A 19311-nucleotide genomic window follows, 5' to 3' on the forward strand; every position below is an offset into this window, starting at 1 on the left:
CAATCTGGAGGTAGCCTTCCTGAAGCTTCTGGACTGCCTCTGTTAAGGCGGAGACCTGTTGGCACAGCGTCTCAAAGGGTGAGCGCGCCCTGTCGGTCTCAGACATCTGGCTGGTTTGTACTGTCAGAACCTGTACTCACCGAGACCGAGATGCTGAGGGCGGCTCACCTTTGCGACCCTGTGCAGACCACTCCCTGGAGTTGGGACAGAGGAGGGACGGCACAAGGAGGCACCGGCGCCGGGAGCTGGCAGGAAGACTTGGTGCAGCTGACAGAAGCAGGGCAGAAGACTGGAGACAAGCGTTGGTCAGGCAGGAACTGGTAGGTGAGTCTGGTAGGGTCCACAGGAGATGAGGGCAAATCCGAGTCACAAGCCGAGGGTCAAGGGCAGGAGAGTTCAGAGGGAGTCCATGAGAGCAAGCCAAGGTCAAGGGGCAGGAGATAACAGCAATCCAGGTAACGTTAGCCAAAGGGTCAGAGGTTCCAGGTGAGAGGAGAGTCGTCAGGAATTCCGGGTCAAAACAGGCAAGTACGGCAACAGGTAAACACATAGGAGCTGAAGACAAACCAGCAACCTGTTCAGGGAAGGCTGCTGGTTTAAATAGGAATGTCCGGCCTCTGATTGGCCCCAGGGTTGCCGCATACGTGCACGTGCGCGCTTCCACGCACACCGCGCTGCCGTACCGCGCATGCGTGCGCGCAAACCACGCACAGGCATGTGCCGAAATGTCATTCTACTGGGCATGTGCGGGAATCTGTCAGAGATGGAGCTAGTACCCTGACACATTGTTATATCTAGCTACAGTATATATAGCTATCTGACACTGTGGGCCAGATCCACAGTGAGAGTACGCCGGCGTATCTACTGATACGCCGGCGAACTCTCAAATTTCCCGCGTCGTATCTTTAGTTTGAATCCTTAAACCAATATACGACGGCATCTGGGTTTGATCTGACAGGCGTACGGCTTTGTACGCCTTCGGATCGTAGATGCAATACTTCGGCGTCCGCTGGGTGGAGTTTGCGTCGTTTTCCGTGTCGGGTATGCAAATTAGCTATTTCCGACGATCCACGAACGTACACGCGGCCGTCGCATTCTCTTACGTTGTCTCTAGTCGGCTTTTTCCGGCGTATAGTTAAAGCTGCTTTTTTGCGGCGTATAGTTAGATTTGCCATGTTAAGTATGGCTGTCGTTCCAAATTCAAAATTAGAATTTTTTCTTTTTTTTGCGTAAGTCGTCCGTGAATCGGGATGGACGTAAGTCACGTCTAAGTTTAAAAAATGACGTCCTTGCGACGTCATTTCGCGCAATGCACGGCGGGAAATTTAGAAACGGAGCATGCGCAGTTCATTCGGCGCAGGGACGCGCTTCATTTAAATGAATCACGCCCCCTAATCGGCAATTTGAATTCCGCCGCCAGAGATACACTACACCGCCATAACTTACGGCGCAAATTCGTTGTGGATTTGAAACAAAGCCAAGTAAGTTACGGCGGCGTAGCGTATCTTAGATACGCTGCGCCGGTGCCGATCTATGTGGATCTGACCCTATGTCTTTTATGGAGAACCATTAAATTCTGAAGATTGTAACCACTTGCCCACGGGCACTTAAACCCCCTTCCTAACCATGCCAATTTTCAGCTTTCAGTGCTCTCACAATTTGAATGACAATTACTCAGTCATGCAACATTGTACCTATATGAAAATGTTGTCCTTTTTTTCACTCAGATAGAGCTTTCTTTTGGTAATATTTAATCACCACTGTGTTTTTAATTTTTGGTGTTATAAATGAAAAAAGACCGAAAATATTGTAAAAAAATGAATTTTATTTGGGTGTAATCCACAAAAGGGATACGCCGGCGTATCTACTGATACGCCGTCGTATCCGTTTCTATCTATGGAACTGATCCACAGAATCAGTTTCACATACTGTAGATAGACAGAAGATCCGACATGTGTAAGGGACTTACACTGTTGGATCTTAGGATGCAGTACCGCATCCGCCGCTGGGGGCATTTCTCGTCGAAATGCCGCTTCGGGTATGCAAATGAGCACCTACGGATCCACAAAGCTTTTAAGCTTCGTTTTTTCTCCGTAAGTATTAGTTTGCAGTCGCAATATTAGGGCTGCTTTTACAAGGCCTAAACTGTTTACACCTTGTAAAAGTAGACCCTTCTATCCCGCGTCACTGTCATTTTTTTTTTTTTTTTTTTTTATTTCCCGCCGCAACTCGTTTTTTTTATTTTACGCCCGTCGCGAGTCTCAAAACCCGGCGCAACGTAAAATCACGCAAAGCACGTCAGGAAAATGACATCGGGAGCATGCGCAGTACGTCCGGCACGGGAGCGCGCCTAATTTAAATGGGACTCGCCCCATTAAATTAGGAACGCCTTGCGCCGGACGGATTTAAGTTATACCGCTCAAAATTTCTAGGTAAGTGCTTTGTGGATAGGGCACTTAGCTAGAGATTTTGCAGCTGTGTAACTTAAATGGCAAAAAATACGTTGCGCCGTTTTTTTGAGGATTAGGCCCTTTGGGCCAGATCCACAAAAACCTGGCGTAACTTAAAAAATCCGATTTAAGTTACACTGCCTTAAAGTTTCTACCTAAGTGCCTGATCCACAAAGCACTTATCTAGAAATTTCAGGCTGTGTAACTAAAATTCCGCCGGCGCAAGGCGTTCCTATTCAAATGGGGCGAGTCCCATTTAAATGAGGCGCGCTCCCGCGCCGGCCGTACTGCGCATGCGCGAAGTTACGTTACGCCGAGTTTTGAGGATCGCGACGGCTTAAAAAAGTTGCGTCGGGGAAAAAAAAAAAAAAAATGACAGCGTCGCTCGGCATGCATTCCTGAGAGGGAGAACTCCATGCCAATTTTCAAAGAAAAAACCGGCATGGGTTCACCCCCCAGGAGCATACCAGGCCCTTAGGTCTGGTATGGGTTGTAAGGAGACCCCCCCACGCCGAAAAATCGACGTAGGGGGTCCCCCTACAATCCATACCAGACCCGTATCCAAAGCACGCTACCCGGCCGGTCAGGAATGGGAGTGGGGACGAGCGAGCGCCCCCCCCCTCCTGAGCCGTGCCAGGCCGCATGCCCTCAACATGGGGGGGTTGGGTGCTCTGGGGCAGGGGGGCGCACGACGGGCCCCCCCACCTCAGAGCACCCTGTCCCCATGTTGATGAGGACAGGACCTCTTCCCGACAACCCTTGCCATTGGTTGTCGGGGTCTGTGGGCGGAGGCTTATCGGAATCTGGGAGTCCCCTCAAATAAGGGGGCCCCCAGATACCGGCCCCCCACCCTAAGTGAATGGATATGGGGTACATCGTACCCCTATCCATTCACCTGTAGGCAAAAAGTAAAAGTTAATAAACACACAACACAAGGCTTTTTAAAATATTTTATTATTCTGCTCCGGATGCCCCCCTGTCTTCGTTATTAGCTCAATTACCAGGGGGGGCTTCTTCTTCCGCTCTCCGGGGGTCTTCCACTCTCCGGGGGTCTTCTCCGCTCTCCGGGGGTCTTCTCCGCTCTCCGGGGGGGCTTCTCCGGACTCCGGGGGGCTTCTTCCATCTTCTCCCCTCTTCCGCTGTTGACTCGGCGAACCCCGGTTCTTCTGCAGATGTCCGGTGCCTTCTTCTTCAGCGCTGGCTGCCTGATATGTTTGTGTGTTAGCTCGATTTCAAACAGGCAGCCAGCGCGGTCTTCTGTGACGTCATCTTCTCTTCTGTTCTTCTCTCCTCTTCCGATGTTGCCTCGTCGCCTGTTGTCGCTGTAATGATGGAAGCGCGCCTTGCATCCCATTTATATAGGCATCACCGTCCCATCATGCTCCGGCAGGTACCCACGTGGTGGGTGCCTACCCACGTGCACCCACCACGTGGGTACCTGCCGGAGCATGATGGGACGGTGATGCCTATATAAATGGGATGCAAGGCGCGCTTCCATCATTACAGCGACAACAGGCGACGAGGCAACATCGGAAGAGGGGAGAAGAACAGAAGAGAAGATGACGTCACAGAAGACCGCGCTGGCTGCCTGTTACTAATTGAGCTAACACACAAACATAGCAGGCAGCCAGCGCTGAAGAAGAAGGCACCGGACATCTGCAGAAGAACCGGGGTTCGCTGAGTCAAGAGCGGAAGAGGGGAGAAGATGGAAGAAGCCCCCCGGAGTCCGGAGAAGCCCCCCCGGAGAGCGGAGAAGACCCCCGGAGAGCGGAGAAGACCCCCGGAGAGTGGAAGACCCCCGGAGAGCGGAAGAAGAAGCCCCCCCTGGTAATTGAGCTAATAACGAAGACGGGGGGGCATCCGGAGCAGAATAATAAAATATTTTAAAAAGCCTTGTGTTGTGTGTTTATTAACTTTTACTTTTTGCCTACAGGTGAATGGATAGGGGTACGATGTACCCCATATCCATTCACTTAGGGTGGGGGGCCGGTATCTGGGGGCCCCCTTATTTGAGGGGACTCCCAGATTCCGATAAGCCTCCGCCCGCAGACCCCGACAACCAATGGCAAGGGTTGTCGGGAAGAGGTCCTGTCCTCATCAACAGGGGGACAGGGTGCTCTGAGGTGGGGGGGCTCGTCGTGCGCCCCCCTGCCCCAGAGCACCCAACCCCCCCATGTTGAGGGCATGCGGCCTGGCACGGCTCAGGAGGGGGGGGGGCGCTCGCTCGTCCCCACTCCCATTCCTGACCGGCCGGGTAGCGTGCTTTGGATACGGGTCTGGTATGGATTGTAGGGGGACCCCCTACGTCGATTTTTCGGCGTAGGGGGGGTCCCCTTACAACCCATACCAGACCTAAGGGCCTGGTATGCTCCTGGGGGGGAACCCATGCCGGTTTGGTTTTTACAATTTGCCGTGGAGTTCTCCCTCGGGAAAGCATACCAAATGCCGTCGCTGGAATGGGCTTTTACAAGGTGTGACTAGTTTACACTTTGTAGAACCAGCCCTAATTTTACACTTGCAAAATAACACTTACGGCGCAAAAACGAAGCTGGAAAGCTTTGTGGATCGCCTTAAGTGCTAATTTGCATATTAGAAACGGCATTTCGACTCAAAATGCCCCCAGTGGCGGATGCGGTACTGCATCCTAAGATTCGGCAGTGTAATTCAATTACACATGCCCGATCTTCTGCCTAACTTTGGAAAAAGCCTTTTGAGGATCGTTTCCAAAGTTACACACAGACTGAACAGCAGTTAAGTCGGAGTATCTCTTTTGTGGATCTGGCCCTTTGTTTCTGTTCTAAAATTTAGCAAATTAGTAATTTCTCTTCATAAATTTTAGCCACAAGTTATACTGGTACATATCTTTGGTAAAAATAACCCAAATAAGTTTATAATATTTGGTCTTTGTGAAGGTTATAGAGTCTACAAGAATCTACAAGCTATGGTGGCAATCATTGAAAAATGGTGAGTTTTTTTAAGTTGTAATTTTTTCCCACAATTCTTTGCACAATAAAGATTTTTTTCTCTAAATTGTCATATTAACTGGTTATTTCCCTCACATGGAATGTGCTTACACTTCCAGGCATTCTAGAAGCATAAATTACACATAATGGGCCGGATTCACAGACAACTTGCGCCGACGTATCTGTTGATACGCCGCGTAAGTTGTAGTATGTGCCGTCGTACCTCTGCGCTGTATTCAGGAAACCAGATACGCCTGAATTTCTGCTTGATCCGACCGACGTAAGTCTCCTTACGCTGTAGTATCTTGGGTGCATATTTACGCTGGCTGCTAGGGGCGCTTCCGTTGATTTACGCGTCGAATATGTAAATGAGCTAGATACGCCGATTCACGAACGTACTTGCGCCCATCGCAGTAAGCTATGTCGTTTACATAAGGCGTACGTCCGTCGTTAAGTTATCCCACCTAAAGCAGGGGTAAGTCATGTTAAGGTATGGGCGTAGGAACAGCGTCGTATTTTACGTCGTTTACGTGAATGGGGCTGGGCGTAGGTTACGGGAGTATATGCAACGTGAGTCTGAGCATGCGCGCGCATGCGCCGTTCGTTCGGCCATTCATTTACATGGGGTCACGGTTAATTATAATACAACACGCCCACTACCTTCCAAATTTGAATTAGGCGGGCTTACGCAGGCCCATTTACGCTACGCTGCCGTAACTTAGGGAGCAAGTGCTTACCTGGCAGGGGAGACACCATGATCATGAAGGTGGTTCTCCCAGGGCGAGGCACAGCTATTGCACACTCTAGGCCGTGCTGATCGTGGTTGTCTTCCCTGCCGCTTCTCGGCCTTTTGGCTGGGACTGGGTGTGGTATCTGTCCTTATCAGTTGTCAGCGGAGCGCTGAAGCACCTCCTACATGGGGAGGGTGGATGCATTCCAATGACGTCATTGCACCTGGAAGGATGGTTTCAGCAGGGACTACGCTGTGCTGCCCGACAGAATACTGGGGGCCGGCCCATGGTTGAGTCTGAGCCATCTGGAAGGGTGCTTCTGGTGAGGATGGGTACTGCGCTTGGTCTTGGTCTTTTTGCCGAGTTCTAGTCTGGCCTTCTGGCTGGCTGATGTAAGTGCTATCTCTGTCAGCGATCCGGTTGGAGGAGCTGGTAATGCCCTGGGATAAGACGGGGTAGAGCCATGCAAATCCGCTGGGTTGACGGAGGGTCTGGAGGGGCTAGTATTGGTGGAGGCTGTTATCTGAGTGGCAGTTCTCCCCAAGAAAACCTTGAAGGGCTCTCTAGCTGGCAGGGGTGGAGGGCTGCACTGGCCGGTCGGGGGGTCGGATATGGAACGAAAAGCCTATGGTGCATGTGCCCCTGGAGTGGCAGTCCAGGGGTATCTGAAGATCACTGTGTGTGAGGGACACATTGATTTAAGATACCACGGTCACTGCACCAGATACACGCTTTTTTTAGCACCTGCCTCCTGGGCCGGGCCTTTTGGCTAGGACCGGAGGAATTTTTTTATTCCTGGCCGGAGGGCCTGGTCATTGTTTCACCACAATGGCCACTTCTTTCACTCTCCTCTCCACTATACCTTCCCCCACTTTCTTTTATTTAAGCCTGTGTTTGTCACTTTTTTGTCTTTTTTTGTTGTGCGCGTTTTGTCACACTGTGTGATTAGTAGGGTGCGGGTCCTCGGGCCAGCCCTGAACGTCTTGGGAGTGGGTGGACATGGCCTTCTGGCTTAGTTCGCCTGCTCTCATGGGGTCTCCCTTCGGGGGAGCCCCACCTAGTACTGGGAGGGTTCTGTTTCGGCAGTCCCTCCGAGGAAGTTGGGTCCGTGTCGGATTCGGTTGCTCGGACCACAGTACCTCAGTCCCCGTCTGGAGCCTAACGCCCCGGGGGATCAGGGTTTGGGTCCCTCTTCACAGGAGGACCACTTGACGTTGCACCCGTCTGCACGTTTTTGTGAACACTCTTTATGTGTGTGCACATTTTTTCTGCACCGGGTGGAGTTTTTTGGGTGTGTTCACACGCCATAGGCTTTTCAAAAAAAAAAAAAAATTCTAAGACACAGCATGTGCATACCACAAATTATACCATAAAATACATTCTGCTACTCCTCCTGAGTATGGCGACACCACTATTGAGACTTTCACACAGCCTGACAAAGGCCCAACATGCAGGCATTCTAGGACCATAAATTACACATATAATTTCCTGACAACCTATCACATTTTGGAAGGCTCTGATGGGTACTGATGAGGATGCACTTATGTGCACTAATGTACTGCACTGAGGCTGCACTAATTAGCTGGCACTGATGTGCACTGATGAGACGGCACTGATGGGCACTGATGAGGATCCACTGATAGGGTGTCACCGATGAGGACTCACTTATGGGCACTGATGTGCACTATTGGGCACTGATGAGCAAAAGTGAAAGAAGGAGGATGTGAAGAGTGTGGGTACATGGCCCACACAGGTTGTGTATAGAGGTAGAGAAGTGCACAAATATAACGATGTGTCCAAAATTTAAAAATGTCATGGTGCCTACCAGTGTGGTATATCCTCACGCCTGTGAGATGAAAGAGCAAATGGAAAGGAAGGTTTGCCATGCCAGTACCCACGTCTAAATCCCTGAACGGCCTCAGCAGACTCCATCCCTAACGCCATACATCAGGTGGCTGGGGCACGAGCCTGTCACATGCTTGCCACAGTAGTGGTGCAGATTAGCACTGTAGTGGCACTGATGGGCACCGTAGTGGCACTGATGGGCATTGTAGAGCAATGTAGTGGCACTGATGGTAATGTAGGGCACATAAAAACACTGTAATGGCACTAAAGTGGCACCGATTGATACTGTAATGGCACAGGGGGCACTCTATGGCACAGATGAACACTGTAGTGGCACTGATGGCACAGATAAGCACTGATGTGGCACTGATGGAAACTGATGGGCACTGTAGTGGCCCTGATGTGGCACAGATGAGCACTGTAGTAGCACTGGTGACACTGATGGCACTGTAGGGCACATATGAGCACCGTAGTGGCACTGATGTGGCACTTTAGGGCACTGCACTGTAAAGCACAGTAAAAATCAAGGAGTCTTACTGTGCTGCACTCAATCTCTCTCCTCTCCACACACGCTGTATCGGTGTGAGGTGAGGAAAGAGCTGAACCCCCGGATTTTTTACATTGTGTTCGCTCCATCATTGGACAGAACAATCACGCAGGAAAGGACCGCTGTCATTTACTGCGATCCATAATGTGCTGGGTCTGGTAAACACGGCTAGCACGAACACTTTCGTGTGCATGCCCCAGGGAGCATGCAGGAAGCACGAGTTCGGGAGGACATCCCTGTACGCCCTCCTAGAACTAGCCGACCACGCTGCTTTCTTTTGTCTATGGTCCTGTAGGCAAGTGGTTAAAGTAGCTGCAGCTGCTGCTTGGGAAAGAGATCATTGTCAGGATGGTGAGCGGGGGGCTGATAAACATGTGTTAACTAACCCCTTTCCTTTCCTAGGAAACTCTGGGCCAGATCCACAGCCAGCGGGCTTAACTTAAATGTTCCTATTTAAGTTACACCGCCGCAAAATTTCTACCTAAGTGCCCGATCCACAAAGCACTTACCTAGAAATTTGCAGCTCTGTAACTTAAATCCGTCCGGCGCAAGGTGTGCCCAATCTAATGGGGCGAGTCCCATTTAAATCCTGCGCCGGACATACTGCGCATGCTCCCGATGCGATTTTCCTGACGTGCTTTGCGTGGATTTACAGTTTTGAGAATCGCGACGGGTGTAAAAGAAAAAAAAAGAGTTGCGGCGGGGAAAAAAAAACGTTTTAAAAAAAATTTACAGCGACGCGGGAAAGAAGGGTATACTTTTACATGGTGTACTAAGTTTACACTTTGTAAAAGCAGCCCTAATTTTGCGACGGCAAACTAACACTTACGGAAAAAAAACGAAGGGAAAAAGCTTTGTGGATCTCAGTAAGTGCTAATTTGCATACCCGACGAGAAATGCCCCCAGCGGCGGCCGAGGTACTGCATCCTAAGATCCGACAGTGTAAAACTATTACACCTGCCGGATCTTAGGAATATCTATGCGTAACTGATTCTATGAATCAGCCGCATAGATAGAAACAGGGATACGACGTCGTATCAGTAGATACGCCTGCATATCCCTTTTGTGGATCTGGCCCTCTGTCTTTAGCCACTTTCTCTGTCTAAAAAAAGAGACATTAAAGGTCTGTTTAGGTGTCTCTCCAAACCCTGCCCCAAAACCCAAAAAGAAAACTTTAAAAAAATATTTTTAGGGAAATTACATTTGATAAAAAACAAACAAAAAACATTCAAATCATAGTAAGGGTAGATTTAGACGTGCGTCTAAATCTCCCCTTCCTCTGAAGCCCAAGGCTACGCTCCAAAGACTACTGAAAGGCAGTGAGGAAGCGATGTGATGCCTCGTCAGCGCTGGTTTTAACCCCATTTTGCTGACAAATGCACCACAATTGCATGCATTGCACGCAGTTGCGGGGTGTTTGTGATGCTTTTCCATTGCTTCCCCAAAGCATTGTGGCCCCAGCATGTAAACACCTCTGTCCGCTGCCTGCCTTGAGGGGGTGTGGTTGGCAGGTGGCAGAAACACAGTTTTTGCTGCCCCTCTCCCAACTCCAAGTCTAAACAGAGCCTAAGGCTTTGTTTACATAGGGCATACTACTACAGGGCCGTGTTTAGCTGCACAAGGATGCACAGGTGTTCCATGCATTCCCATGCAGGCAGTCCCACTCATGGCAATTTCGACACAGCCGCTTCAAGAACAACTTGTACAACTTGACAACCATGTGGGTGCATGTCCTTGAACTCACACTGTCTACGTTTAGGGCCATGCACCTACACATACATGGATGCCAGATCTGTCCTTGCAGCTGCTGCATTCCAATTGACATTAATAGGTGTTGACTGCCTGCACAGGGTTGCACAGAATACCTGTGCATCTCCATGCAGGTAAACACGGCTCTCAATGGGCGTACGCTTTAGCACACCTTACTGAATGAGGCCTTAGTAGGAATTTAGCAGGAATTATGTAAGTTATATTGCATTTATGTGAGCAAATAATGATTTTAGTGTTTTTTTTGTGAAAATAGTGATTTGATAAACTATTGCACAATAATAGCAGACCCTTAAAAATAAGGAGCACCTTCTTTTTATTCTACTGGTCATGTGTTTTTAGAAAACGTCTGGTTGGGGGGGGGGGGGGGTCTTTTACAAACTCTCAAAGCTGTAAGTAAAAAATGAAGACTTCTAGATTTTTAGAGAAATTTGGATATTTACTGTACATTTTTAATGCGTGTACAATAAAACAGGGCTTTGAAAAATCTGTAGCACCTTCTTTTTATTCTACAGGTGCTTACAGAAAATATATGATTTTGGGGGTCTTTTACAAATTCTGAAAAATTTGAATTTAAAATTCAGAGAAATTAAGATATTTAAATTTTTGCATACGTTCGATTTTCCCAATTTTGCAAAAAGGCGCAATTTAAAAGTTACAAATATTTGTTATCTATTAAAACAAACATAAAAAGTGTAGCGCATTAAACAAATAAAATAACACCAAAATATGTAAATAATAGTGTATATCAGTGAAAAAACAATTCCAATAATGAATAATAGGAAACACTGAATAATATAAATCAAAATCACTAGTGAATAAAGATGATGATCAAAAAAGTTCAAAGTGAATGGAAGTGGTAATACTCCCAATGATTATGAATGAATCAGGTGCAATAAAGAAAACCACCGCCGACCAATGAAGAAGAGGATTATTAGAAGCAGTGAACCCTAATGACCATGTTCAGAGGGTCAACTGGGCTGGATGTAAACCACTGTGAAAACTGGATCCTGAACTGCAGTTCACAGGAAAGCGACTCACACACCGATCCAATAAAAACAAGGGGATTGTTCAGATAGGTAACGGTAGCAGTGGAGTCTCTTGGCGCGTTTCGCAACAAATTGCATCATCTGGGGTGAATAGATATGTTATCTATTAACTCAATACGATTTACGTTTTTATATTGAGTAGGAATTTAGCAGCAATTTTGTAAAATTTGCTGTGTTTTTATCTGCTAATAATGATTTTAGTGTATTTTTAGCAAAAATATTGTTTTGATAAACATTTGCACAAATATCATGGGGCCTCAAAACTCAGTAGCACCTTCTTTTTATTCTAATGGTCCTGTGCCTTCAGAAAAATATATGGTTTGGGGGGTCTGTTACAAACTCTGAAAGCTATGAGTTAAAAATAAAAAAGCAAAGGAAAAATTCCAAAAATGGTCCGGCCAGCTGAGTTTAAAAGTGGAGCGCAAGGCCTGGCAACGAAAGGGTTAAAAGCTTCAGGTTTTATTAAAAATACTTTAAAACACTCACATTTTGTATTTCAATATGTTTATTGAAGTAACAAGGTTGTATAACAAGTGACAAAGACAGAAGTAAAATCGAACACCCTCAGCTGGTACTATTCTTTCAGATAATTATAAACATAGAACCTTAGGATAAGAAACAGAGCAAACTCAACATAAAATGTGTTTGGTGGGAGTGCCAATTAACATAGTCATATAACATAAGAACTATTTTTTTTTGTTAAGTCATTCACTGTAGAGTCAAGAAATACATCTCTAATCAACTAGGGACCGGTTGCAGGTTGTCCCACCAAGCTACTTTAACTTATAGGATTAGGAATGACTTGCACAGTGAGAAAGATGCATGTTGTAAGGAACAGAGGAAAAAGGGGAGGAGGGATTAGGGAGGAGAAGGAAAAAGGGAACCCCTGTATACATTTCTACTAGCATCATGTCAGCATAGAGATATATGTTCTGTCAGAGCATCTTATAGTTAGCAACAATAACCAAATTAACATACATTTTAAAAAAAGGAAAAAAGAAAGAGAAAAGGAAAGAAAAAAAAAGAGAGAGGAAAGAAGACTTTAAGGTGTAGATAGATAACGTATCCATGGATCCCATGTTGCATCAAATTTCTTAGTAGAATTGCGAAGGACACAGGTAAGTCTGTCGTTAACCATGGTCCAGTTAAGTTTATTCTTCATGTAATCAAAGGCAACCATCGACTTTTTCCAGTATTTAGCAATAGTTATTCTAGCTGCCAAAGAGACATATGTGATTAGTTTTGTCAAATTTTTGGGGACCTCATCAGGTAACTTTTGAAAAAGCTCTGATTCCGGGGATCTAGGTATATTAACCCCCATCACAGAACATACTAGGTTAAATATATGAATCCAAAATCTAGTGACCACAGGGCACTGCCACCAAACATGAAACATTGTACTCATCTGGCCACAACATCTGAAGCAGATGGGCGATGCAGACGGGTGCATCTTTGCGACTCCAGTCGGGACCAAATACCAACGTAGAAGTCTTTTAAAATTTGCTTCAATTAATGTTGTATTGATAGATATCTTGGATAAAGCATAGGCAATATCTTGACAATCCGATAATTCCAACGTGGTACAGTATAAAACACTCACATTTTTACGTGCAGTGAAATCTGTGTATATAGTTATACAGTTTGTCAGGGTACAATCACATTGGCACCTTTAGGAATCCAAGATTTCAGAAGCACAGTATACCAGATTACAGGCAATTACTTCCTACTTAGCATGAAGAACTGCTATGCAGGACTACAAGTGTGAACACAGAGAGGCTGTCATGCTGGCAGTGTTAAGTACTGGAACTTAGACTAAGTTGAACTGGACTAAGTGGTGACTTTAAAATCAGAGTTAGTGGAACTGGACTAAGTGGTAAATGCCTTCTATCCATCTGTACATGTTTGTATGCTGATCATTGTGATATTTCTGCATAACTTTTGCCTTGAACGTACCGGAGTCCGTTGCTAGCATTTTTCCAATATAGCTGCCTTGGAGCAAGCGGTGGAAAACGATCGTCTGCGAGGCAATTAGCCTGTTGTAATAGCTGCAAGGTTTGATTCTCTGGTCGGTGAGGTAAGCGCTCTGTGAGCCCATATATAAGGAAGACCACTGTTTGGAGCATTCACGACAACTGCACTCAAAAGAAATATATTAAATTAAGGGCTTTTTATCTCGAGTTTGCATCTGACTCGCACTGGAATCGATTTTTATTTAATTTTTTATTTTATTTTTGTATTTTGATTGCTTTTGCTACATTGTTTACGAGTATGTTTATGATACATTGTTGGTACTTTATGGTACAGTTACTGTATTTCACTTTGCAATGTTTATTATTCACCTTTGCACATTTGCACTGGGTCACTTTATTTAGTGTTTCTCATATTTAACACAATAGTCCCCCCCCCTTTTGCACTGGCACTTTAGAGGTTGCGCTCATCACTTTTCTTACTCATTTGCTTATAGTGTTTATATTCACTTTATAGATTTGAGCAGCAACTTCGCTATTTTATTTAATTTAGTTTGGATCATTTTATACACTTGGCTAGCGCCGGAGACTTATTATTCAGTGTTGAGTACATGCTTTTTCTGTTTAAGTTTTGGGAGTGGCCAATTAGCAATTGAATTTAACATTAAATGCTTTAAATATACTGCACTTATTGTGTGTTCTTCTTGTTTGTTTGTGAGGAGCAGCACCAAAGGCAGCAAAAGGTTTCACTCTTGCACTCTAGCATTACTCTTGATGATTCCAATGCCTGGAATAAGGATTTGTGGTTTAACCACTTAATCCCCGGACCATATTGCTGGTCAAAGACCAAAGCACTTTTTGCGTTTCGGCACTGCGTCGCTTTAACTGACAATTGTGCTCCCAAACAAAATTGGCGCCTTTTTTTCCCCCACAAATAGAGCTTTCTTTTGGTGGTATTTGATCACCTCTGCGGTTTTTAGTTTTTGCTCTATAAACAAAAATAGAGGGACAATTTTGAAAAAAAAAAAATATTTTTTACTTTTTGCTATAATAAATATCCCCCAAAAATATATAAAAAAAAACATTTTTTCCTCACTTTAGGCCGATACGTATTCTTCTACATATTTTTCATAAAAAAACTCGCAATAAACATTTATTGATTGGTTTGCGCAAAAGTTATAGCGTTTACAAAATAGGGGGTATTTTTATGGCATTTTTATTAATATTTTTTTTTATAGTAATGGCGGCGATCAGCGATTTTTTTTTCGGTACTGCGACATTATGGCGGACACTTTGGACACTTTTGACACATTTTTTAGACCATTGGCATTTTTGAGACTAGTGGCCTGCGCAAGAGCCGACATATAGCTACGTGCTCTCGTGCAGGGGAGCCGACTTGCCGCCGTAAAACGTTTTACGGCGGCTGGTCGGCAAGTTGTTAATCAACTTATGAATATGAACATTTTTTTTTTTCTGATGGACTTGATTGTTGTTTACATTAAACAAGTTCTTTAATTTCCTTTTAACCACTTTAATACAGGGCATTTTCACCCCCTTCCTGCCCAGACCAATTTTTAGTTTTCAGCGCTGTCACACTTTGAATGACAATTGCACGGTCATGCAACACTGTACCCAAATGAAATCTTTATGTTTTTTTCCCCCCACAAATAGAGCTTTCGTTTGGTGGTATTTGATCACCTCTGCATTTTTTTTTTTTTGCTCTATAAACAAAAGAAGAGTGACAATTTTGAAAAAAACACAGGGCCAGATCCACATAGAAATAGATCGGCGCAGATCAGAGATACGCTACGCCGCCGTACCTTACCTGGCGTTCTTTCGAATCCTCAAAGATTTTGCGCCGTAAGTTACGGCGGCATAGTGTATTTCTGGCGGCGGAATTCATATCGGCGATAGTGGGGGCGTGTTTTATTTAAATGAAGCGCGTCCCCACGCCGAATGAACTGCGCATGCTCCGTTTCTAAATTTCCCGCCGTGCATTGCGCTAAATGACATCGCAACAACGTCATTTTTTTTAACTTAGACGTGAATTACGTCCATCCCGATTCACGGACGACTTACGCAAAAAAAATTCTAATTTTGACGCAGGAACGACGGCCATACTTAACATGGCAAGTCTAACTATACGCCGCAAAATAGCAGCTTTAACTATACACCGGAAAAAGCCGACTAGAGACGACGTAAGAGAATGCGACGGCCGCACGTATGTTCGTGGATCGTCGGAAATAGCTAATTTGCATACCCGACGCAGAAAACGACGTGAACGCCACCCAGCGGACGCCAAAGTATTGCATCTTAGATCCGAAGGGGACGTACACCTGTCGGATCTAACCCAGATGCCGTTGTATCTTGGTTTGAGGATTACAACTAAAGATACGACGCGGGTAATTTGAAAGTACGCTGGCGTATCAGTAGATACGCCGGCGTACTCTGTCTGTGGATCTGGCCCACAGTGGGGGTTATTTACTAAAGGCAAATCCACTTTGCACTACAAGTGCAAACTACAAGTGCAAAGTGCACTTGAAAATGCACTGAAAGATAATAAATAAAAAACATCATTTTAGCTTGCACATGATTGGATAATAAAATCAGCAGAGCTTCCCCTCATTTCAGATCTACCCCTCAGATTTACAGTGACTGCACTTCCAAGTGCACTTTCAGTGCAATTTCAAGAGCACTTGTAGTTTGCACTTGTAGTGCAAAGTGGATTTGCCTTTCGTAAATAACCCCCAGTATTTTTTACGTTTTGATTTAATAAATATCACAATTAAAAAAAATTGTTTTTCCTCAGTTTAAACCGATATGTATTCTTCTACATATTTTTGGTATAAACAAGTTGCAATAAGTGTTTATTGATTGGTTTGCGCAAAAGTTATTGGGCCAGATTCAGATACATTTACGTTGCTCCACGGCAGCGTAACGTATCCCATTTACGTTACACCGCCGCAGGTTTTCAGCGTAAGTGCCTGATTCACAAAGCTCTTACCTGTAAACTTGCGGCGGTGTAACGTAAATTCGCTCGGCGCAAGCCCGCCTAATTCAAATGGGGTGGGCACCATTTAAATTAGGCGCGTTCCCGCGCGGAACGTACTGCGCATGCTTTGTCGGGAAAATTACCCGACGTGCATTGCGCTAAATGACGTCGCACGGACGTCATTTGTTTAGACGTTAACGTAAATGGCGTCCAGCGGCATTCACGGACGACTTACGCAAACTACGTGATTTAATTTTGACGCGGGAACGACGGCCATACTTAATATTGCTTAGAACACCTAGGGCTCAGCCGTAATTTTACAACGCGTATCTCGACGGAAAGTTAGAGCGACGGGTAACACGGACGTTCATGGATCGCCGCAACTAGTCATTTGCATAGTCTACGCCGACCGCAATGGCCTCGCCACCTAGCGGCCGGCATAGAATTGCATCCTAAGATCCGACAGTGTAAGTCAATTACACCTGTCGGATCTTAGGGTTATCTATGCGGAACTGATTCTATGAATCAGCCACATAGTTAGGACGGGCGGATCACAGAGATACGATGGCGTATCATACGCTGTCAAATCTCTTTTGTGAATCTGGCCCATAGCGTCTACAAAATAAGGGATAGATTTATGGCATTTTTATTTATTTAATTTTTTTTACTAGTAATGGCGGCGATCTGTGACTTTTATTGGGACCGTGACATTGCAATGGACAAATTGGACACTTTTGACACGTTTTTGGAACCATTTACATTTATACAATGATTAGTGCTATAAAACTGAACCGATTACTGTGTAAATGTCACTAAGGGGCAATCAAGGGGTTAAATATGTTCCCTAGTGAGTGATTCTAACTGTAGGGGGAGGGGACTCACAAGGGGAGGAGACCGATGTGTTTTCCTCTGTACTGGGAACACACATTGGTCTCCACACCTCTGGCAGGACATGGATCTGTGGGTTTACACCCACAGATCCATGGTCCTGCTGTGATTGCGGGCAATCGCGGGTGCCCAGCGGACATCATGGCTGCTGGGCACGCACACCGGGTCCTGAGCAATACAGCGCATGCGAGCCCCCTAGCCACCTGGGAAGCCCAGGATGTCATATGACGTCCACCCGGAGGGAGGGTTCCTGCCGACGTCATTTTACAATGACTCGGTAAGGAAGGGGTTAAATAGTCACAAGTATTTTGAGTACACTAAAGAACTTTTTTTGTTTTCATTTTGTTAAGTGTCTGTATAGTATGTCCACTTAACCTACATTACAAAAACTATAGGAAATCCTAGGACATCATCAGATTTTAATGACTTGGGCACTGTCATTTTCCACTGAAGATGTAACCAGTCAGCTTCCAGGATTATTGTCACAGTTTAATTGAACAAGCTCAAGTTGGTGAGTTTATGATTGGTTCAGTTTTGGTAAATATCCCCCACTCTGTCCCACGTGTATAACAGTTGCAAGACACTTTAGATAAATCTGTCAATGCCAGTCTTTATAAATCCCAGAGAATGTGTTGACTCCAAGAATTATACAGTACTGTTTAGAGCAGAGGTGTCCAAACTTTTTTCAAAGAGGGCCAGATTTGATGAAGTGAATATGCGCGAGGGCCGACCATTTTGCCTGACATTCTTTGAACCATTAAAATTTGGTCTAAGTGTGTTTGTCCGAGCACTAATACACTGCCCAACAAGAATTCTCTTGCCTTTGTGGCTGTGTGTGGTGAAGAGATGATCTTGAGCGTGTTATTTGGATATACCGTATTTACCGGCGTATAACACACACCTTCACTTTAAGATGGAAGTTTCAGGGAATTTATTTTTTAAATAAAGAACTGTGAAGCAAATTAGGGGTCAGTGCCCATCAATGCAGCCTCACCATTGCCATGAATGCAGACCCACCGTTGCCATGAATGCAGACCCACCGTTGCCATGAATGCAGACCCACCATTGCCATCAGTGCAGCCTGATCGATGCCCATCTGCAGCATCGGAGGGGACAGGGAGGGGGGCAGGATGAGCGCCAATTGCTTATATACAGGAGAATCTCCTGTTTACTCGGTGGCCTTTTTAATACGAAGTCCCGCCTTCTATGATAGACAGAACAGTCATCCAATGGCAGCCCAGGAGACAGGTCTTCCTATTACAGATGCCACTGAGTAAACAGGAGATTCTGCTGTATGTAATCTGAAGGCGCTCATCCTGCCCCCCTCCCTGTCCGTGCCCTCCGAGGCAGCCCTGGGGGCCACAAAAGATATATATCCAAATCACCAGGGGGGCCGTACTAAACTGGAACGCGGGCCGCATTTGGCCCACGGGCCGGACTTTGGACATGCCTGGTTTAGAGGCTTCCCTGGCTGCATTAGTCCAACATAGGTGATGTGCCAGCGTAAAAATTTCATTTTTACCAACTGACCACTTTTTATTCTTTTGCCTTTCTAGAACCTATATACTAATAAAACAAAAAACTATCCGATGCTTACCTATCAGTAGTTCCAGTCTTCTTCCAGCTGCCAAAATCTAAACACACTTTTGCCATAGCTCATATGCTCTATGTTAGAGGGCAGATTTGTGTTGAGACAGAGCCTTCACGCACAGGACAATTCACAGCATCTAGCCAATGAGAAACTGGGGCTGCTATAGGGTATTTATTTTTCTTGTCAGTGAAGACAAAGGGTCACTAGGGATATTGTGATCACATTAGTTAAAGTTCACTATAATAAAGTAACCTAAATAAAAATACATTTGATACTTTTATAAATAAAACATTTTGTAATGCAGAGGGGACAGTTATTAAGGTTTATGGTATATGCGGTTATGTATAAGTTATAAAAAAAATTAAAATCAATTCTTGAAAATTAAAGGCCACAAAAGAAGACTTGCATTCAATATTAATCTGGAAAGAAGATTTAACTGTATTGATTTTCTATGACCTGAACTGTCCAAAATAGTAAAAAAAAGTGTAATTACTGTATTTCTTAAATTTATCTGACAGACA

The 19311-nt window shown here is 45.3% G+C and overlaps 1 non-coding gene across 1 annotated transcript; it reads left to right on the plus strand.

Moving 5' to 3' along the window:
* Positions 1 to 6142: 6142 nt before the first annotated feature.
* LOC120938508 lies at positions 6143 to 6301 on the plus strand. The gene has a single exon (XR_005749095.1). It is a non-coding gene; the product is annotated as a U1 spliceosomal RNA (small nuclear RNA).
* Positions 6302 to 19311: the final 13010 nt, after the last annotated feature.

The sequence above is a fragment of the Rana temporaria genome, chromosome 4, assembly GCF_905171775.1.
Source record: "Rana temporaria chromosome 4, aRanTem1.1, whole genome shotgun sequence".
Lineage (NCBI taxonomy): Eukaryota > Metazoa > Chordata > Amphibia > Anura > Ranidae > Rana > Rana temporaria.